The sequence below is a fragment of the Oryctolagus cuniculus genome, chromosome X, assembly GCF_051225735.1.
Source record: "Oryctolagus cuniculus isolate XC-2025 breed Fujian yellow rabbit chromosome X, ASM5122573v1, whole genome shotgun sequence".
Lineage (NCBI taxonomy): Eukaryota > Metazoa > Chordata > Mammalia > Lagomorpha > Leporidae > Oryctolagus > Oryctolagus cuniculus.
The window spans coordinates 29,055,544-29,062,172 of NC_142888.1; the positions used below are offsets into that span (position 1 = coordinate 29,055,544).

Below are 6,629 nucleotides of genomic sequence, written 5' to 3' on the forward strand. Positions count from 1 at the left end.
GATTTTGCTGTAAGGTCACTTGACCCATAAAGCCATCAACATGAAAACTCAAGGATATTCTGGCAGGAGTCTGTACCCAGTGGCATTAGCTCTGACAGGAAGAGCTGCACTTGAAGCTGTACTTCATCATTAACTGGTTGGTCCCCATGTTGTTTGAGCAGTGTACAGCCAGAAGTGAAGGTAATGGCTTCATGTCCTGAACAAATATTTTAGAGTAAAATTCACAGTAAGGCACTAGAAACACAGAAATGATTTTATTATATTTCTCTGCATTTATAGAAAAATAATTCTTAAAATTTTTATATACCAATTTATTCAGAGAGAAAGAGAGTGATAAACAGAGAGAGAGAGAGAGAGAGAGAGAGAGAGAGTTCCCATCCATTGGTTCATTCCCCAAACGCCTGCAATAGCTCTGGACTGAGCCAGGAGTCAAAGGCTGGGCACTAGTAACTCAATCCAATTCTCCCAACTGTCTGGTACGAACTCAATTACTTGACCCATCACCCCTGCCTCCCAGTATCTGTATCAACAGAAAACAGGAGTCAGGGTCCAGACCCAAGTATTGAACCCAGGCACTGTGATGTGTGACACAGGCATCTTAAACAGCATCATTTTTATTTTTTAGGATAGATTTATTTATTTGAAAGGCAAAGTTACAGAGAGAGAGAAAGAGAGATCTTCCATTCGCTGGTTCATTCCTCAAAAGGCTGCAATGGCTGGAGGTAGGACAATCCAAAGCCAGGAGCCAGGAGCTTCTTCGGGGTCTCCCATGTGGGTACAATGGCCTAAGTACTTGGGCCATCTTCTACTGCTTTCCCAGGCACATTAGCAAGTAGTTGGATTGGAAGTGGAGCAGCTAGGACTCATATGGGATTCCAGAAGGTGGCAGCTTTACCCGCTACACCAGAGTCAGTCCCCTTAACTAGCATCTTTTTTTTTTAAAAGATTTTTTTTATTTATGATTTGAAACACAGAGTTACAGAGAGGCAGAGGCAGAGAGAAAAAGAAGCCTTCCATCCTCTGGTTCACTCCCCAAATGACCGCAACAGCTGGAGCTGGGCCAATCTGAAGCCAAGAGCCAGGAGCTTCTTCCAGGTCTCCACACGGGTGCAGGGGCCAAAGGACTTAGACCATCTTCTAATGCTTTTTCAGGCCACAGTAGAAAGCTAGATCGGAAGTAGAATAGCCGGGACTCAAACCAGCACCCATATGGGATGCCAGCACTGCAGGCAGCAGCTTTAACCTCTACGCCACACTGCCAGCCCCATTAACCAGCATGTTAACATGCTAGGCCAAACACCTACCCACAGAAAAATAATTCTGGTAAGGATAAATGCTCATCACATAGCTAAGTTTGTGACTTACTTTCTTTATCTTATTGTCCTGAATGAGTCTGATACATATAACGAGAAGAGTACAAGGAAAAATCACTTACACATTGCCAAGAAATGTGTTCATTCTCAAACACTTTTTTACATTTCAACCCAAAACACAAGATAAGAAATACACCAGCTTCCCTACTGTCATATAACTGCAAAATGTGTCTTTATGTGTTAACATATCTTAGCTATTGAAAAATTAAGTACATGGGGGCCTGCATTGTGGCACAGAGGGTTAACCTGATGCCAACATCCCATACGGAATTGCCAGTTCAAGTCCCAGCTGCTCTACATTGGATCTAGTTCCCTGCTAATGCACTTGGGAAAGCAGTGGATAATAGCCCAAGTACTCAGGCACCAGACTTGGGCCTGAGTCCCCCTGTGGGGGACCCGGATGAAGTTCCAGGCTCCTGACTTTGGCCTGGCCCCCAGCTCTGACCATTGCAGCCATTTGGGGAGCAAACCATTAGATAGAAAATTTCTCTCTCTTGCTGTGCCTTTCAAATACATGAACAAATCTGAAAAAAAAAATTAAAATGAAATTAATTGCTTGCGTTTTTAAAATTTTTTTAATATATGGACTTTACTACCTTCTGTCTTCATGACATTTTATGGTATTCATATGGTATTTATAATAAGAAGGTAATGGGAACATGGACTTAAGAACAGGTAACATTTGGTAGAAAAATATTATAAGTTGTCCCAAACACAGATGATTTACATGTACCTTACACACCCTTGCAAATAAAAACCAGCAATCACACCACAGGAATCTACAAACAAACTTTATTGCATTCATTTCTTCCAATATAGTTACCTTCATGTAGTTTATCACTCTTAGAAGCCTAAAATTGCTTTCTTTTATCTTGGCATTTCTCCACAAATATAGTTTTTGTTCAAGATGTTATATAAGCTAGAGCTGCAATCTACTGCCTTAAGTTATATTTTAATGAGGTTTCTCCCACATGATGTGTACTGCACATGTTAATAAACTTGCTTGTTTTTCTCTTGTTAACCTTTCTGTACAAAGGTGTGTCACAACTATAAATTTTGAAGATTGGGCTAGGTTTGTGGCACAGCAGGTGAAGTCACTGCTCGCAACCTCTGCACCCTATACTGGAGTGACAATTTGAGTCCCAGCTACTCTGCTTCCAATCCAGCTCCCTGCTAGTGCACCTGGGAAGGCAGTGGATTATGGCCAAGTATTTGGGCCCCTGACACTCACAAGGGAGACCTGGATGGAGTTCCAGCATCCTGGTTTCAGCAGGCCCATCTCTAGCTGTTGCAGTCATTTGGGGAGTGAACCAGCAGATGGAAAATCTTTTCTCTCTCTCTTCCCTCTCTGTCACTCTGCCTTTCAAATAAATAAATAAATCTTTTTAAACTAAATAAATTTTAAGGGCCAGTGTGTGGCCTGAAATTCTGGCATCCCATATGGCTGCCAGTTTCAGTCTAGCCTCCCCTTTTCTGATCCAGCTCCTGTCAATGTGCCTGAGAAAGCAGCAGAAGATGGCCCAAGTACTTGGGCCACTGCCACCTGCATGGTAGACCCAGAAGGAGTTCTAGAATCCTGACTTTGACCTGGCACAGCCCCCACCAACCAGCAGATGGGAAATACCTGTGTGTGTGTGTGTGTGTGTGTCCCTCTCTCTGTTAACTTCCTTTCAAATAAATAAAAATAAACCTTTAAATTTTGAAGATTGAGGTGAAACTCTTCCCACCCTGACAATATATACCTATTATATGATCCAGCCAGTCCAGTTATAAGTATGTATCCAAGAGAAATGAAAACATAGTCCATAGAAAGACTTGTACATAAATGTTCATAACACCTCTGTCTATAATAACCAAAACTGGAATCATCCAAATGTCCATTAAGTGGCTGGATAAACAAATGGCTAAACAAATTTTGATATGTCCACAATTGTTCAATATTCACAACTACTCAATATCAGTAATAAAAAACAAATTATTGCTACATATAAGTTATTTTGAATTCCAGAAGAATTATGTTTTGATTCCATATATATAAATCCCTAGAAAATGCAAGCTAATCTAAATTAACCACAAACAGATGAGTAGCTGCCTGGGAGTTAGGCACAGGGAAGAGACAGGAAAGAATAACAAAGGGACTCAAAGGAATTTGGGGGGCTCACAGACATGTTCATTTTCTTATGTATTTAATTACTTAATTCACACCTGGTAATTGTACATGTTTACAAGGTACTTTGTGACATTTGCATACATGTATATAATGTATAATGATCTGATCAGGGTAACTGGCTTATCTACAAACTTAAATATAATTTCCTTTTGTTGGGAACATTCAAAATCCTCTCTCCTAGCTGAGTTTCTTAGAAAAATGAATATAATTTTTTAAAGATTTATTTAATTATTTGAAAGACAGAGTCACAGAGACATAGAGAAATCTTCCATCCAGTGGTTCATTCCCCAAATAGCCACAATGGCCAGGGTTGGGCCAGGCCAAATCCAGGAGCCCGGAACTCCATCTGGGTCTCCCACGTGAGTGCAGAGACCCAAGTACTTGGGCCATCATCTACTGCTTTTCTAGGCACATTAGCAAGGAGCTGGATGAGAAGTGGAACAGCTGAGATTCAAATCAGCACCTGTATGGGATACTAGTGCTGAAAACTGCAGCTTAACCCACTACACTACAACGTGGGCTCCTACATATACTGTGTTTTTAAAGAATTGCTTGAGGGCCGGCACTGTGGTATAGTGGGTAAAACTGCCACCCAAAGTGGAGGCATTCCATATGGGTGCCGGTTAGAGACCCGGCTATTCCATTTCCAATCCACCTCTCTGTTATGGCCTGGGAAAGAAAAAGATGGCCCAAGTCGTTGGGCCCCTGTGCTCATATGGGAAACTCGAAAGAAGTTCCTGGCTCCTGGCTTCACATTGGCCCAGCTCCAGCCATTGTAGCCCCTTGGGGAGTGAAGCACCAGATGGAAGATCTCTCTCTCGCTCTACCTCTGCCTCTGCCTCTCTGTAACTCCACCTTTCAAATAAATAAATAAATAAATCTTTAAAAAAAATAAAAAAGAATTGCTTGGGGGAGCCAACATTGTGGCACAGCAGGTTAACTCGCCATCTGCAATGCATATATTCCACATGAGTGCTGTTTCTAGTCCCAGCTGCTCCACTTCCCATTCAGCTCCCTGTTAATGCTCTTGGGAAGGCAGGGGAAGATGACCCAAATGCTTGGGATCCTGCCACCCACGTGGGAGACAAGGATGGAGTTCCAGGCCTCTGGCTTTGGCCAGGTCCAGACCCAGCCATTGCAGCCATCTGGCAAGTGAACCAGCAATGGAAGGTATCTGTCTCCCCTTCAAATAAATAAATAAATCTTTAAATTAAAAAAAAGAATTTCTTGGGGAGCTGCTTAATGTCTAGTGGTAAAGCTGGAAGAATCTTGTGGAAGGGAGAGTTACTAAGTGACTTTTTTATTCACTAGGTCATCAGCTGTGTAATAACGCTCTTAGGACAGATAGAAATGCTTTATTAAAATATCAACAGCAGCACAACAATCAGAGACTTGGAGAGAGCAAAGTAGAATAGTGAGAAATTAAAACTGTGGTCCAGGAGGCACTGTTTGGTGCTCAGATGGTGGCAGTGTTAGTGGCGGCGGCAGCATGGCCGTCACCACCACGCTGAAAACACTGCAGTAGCAGACCTTCAAGATATGATTGGAGCCTGAAGAGACCTTAAAGGTGCTAAAGCCGAAGCTAAATGCCAGGAGGGGCTGTGATGCTTTTCCCCTTGCCTGGACAGGAACTCATCTAGGCCGGCAAGGCCCTGAATGATGACGTTTCCATCAGGGACTGTTACGTCGACTTTATGGTCGTCATGGTGACCAAGGCTTAGTCGGGCCAGTTTCTCACCGCCACCAGAGGCCTCCGTCGCTGCCGCTCCACTCTGGGGTATTCTTCATCCTTCCCAGCAGCCTGTACCACCAACATGTCCCAGTCCCCACGGAACTCCAGGAAGGACATGCGTCCATCAGAGGAGTCAGACCTCACAACATCTTCAGGAAGTAGGTCAGACTCTGTGCGTTCTTCCGGTAACAATGAGCGAAAGGAAGATGCGGCCTCTACACTAGTAATGGGCTCTGAGTATGAGGCCATGGTGTCGGAACTAATGTCCATGGGCTACAAGAGAGAGCCGGTCCTGGCAGCCCTGAGTGCTAGCTACAACAACCCACACCGAGCCGTTGAATATCTGCTCACGGGAATTCCTTCAAGCCCCGAGCCTGAACTCCTTTCCATCCAAGAGTGCCGGATGTCCGAACAGCCAGTGGCAGAGGCAGCAAGATCCACCACCCTGGAGTTCCTGCGTGATCAGGCCCAGTTCCAAAACATGCGGCAGGGGATTCAGCAGAACATGGGACTGCTGCCCAGCATTCTCCAGCAGCTGGACCAGGAGGACCCTGAAGAAATGAGTCAGCATGAGGAGCACTTCCATCAAATGCTCAACGAACCCCCCAGGGAGCTGGCAAACATCACAGACATGGAGGAGGAAGTGGGTGCCACAAACGAAGAGACCCCACAAATCAACTACATCCACGTGACAAGACAGGAGAAGGAAGCTATAGAAAAGCTGAAGGCCCTGGGTTTCCCCGAGAGCCTGGTCATCGAGGCCTACTTCGCATGTGAAAAAAATGAGAATTTGGCTGTCAGTCTCCTCCTGAGTCAAAATTTTGACGACAAATAACACCAGGAGTCAGGAGGAGACCAATTCTGCACTTTCCTAAGTCATAACTTTGATGGAAAGTGATGTCAAGAAGCGAGGTGGCCCACTGTCCACACCCCATTTCCTGCTTGTGGAAACATTAATAAAAGAAAAAATGCATATGTATAGTTGTGTTTATTTAATAAGTAGGAAAATAATTTAAGACCTTAAGAAAAAACCCAAATACCCCAGCTTCCTACCTTCCCCAAGTGGTCCTCGTTACTTCTCAATCTAAGAAGACCTGGGCCCAACAGCTGTCCCCATCCTCCTCTACAGCCCAGTCTGCGCAAAGTTGCTGGCAAGACCCGGAGGCAACAGATAGATCCCTTTTGGCCTCTGTCCCAGTTCCCTGCAGCCAGATGGAGACGTGAATGCTTGCTTCCCCATCTTCCAAAGAGCCCCTGAGGACCCTCCTGCCTTGCCCTCTTCCAGAAGGAGGGGAAGCTGAAGCCCCAAACTTTGGCCCTCCATTGGAGTGGCCCAAATCTTTCCATCTGGAGT

General features: G+C 44.5%; 1 pseudogene; it reads left to right on the top strand.

Annotated features, from left to right (window-relative positions):
- Nucleotides 1–4,894: 4,894 nt before the first annotated feature.
- On the top strand, nt 4,895–6,229 carry LOC100355232 (lysine-specific demethylase RAD23A pseudogene; annotated as a pseudogene).
- Nucleotides 6,230–6,629: the final 400 nt, after the last annotated feature.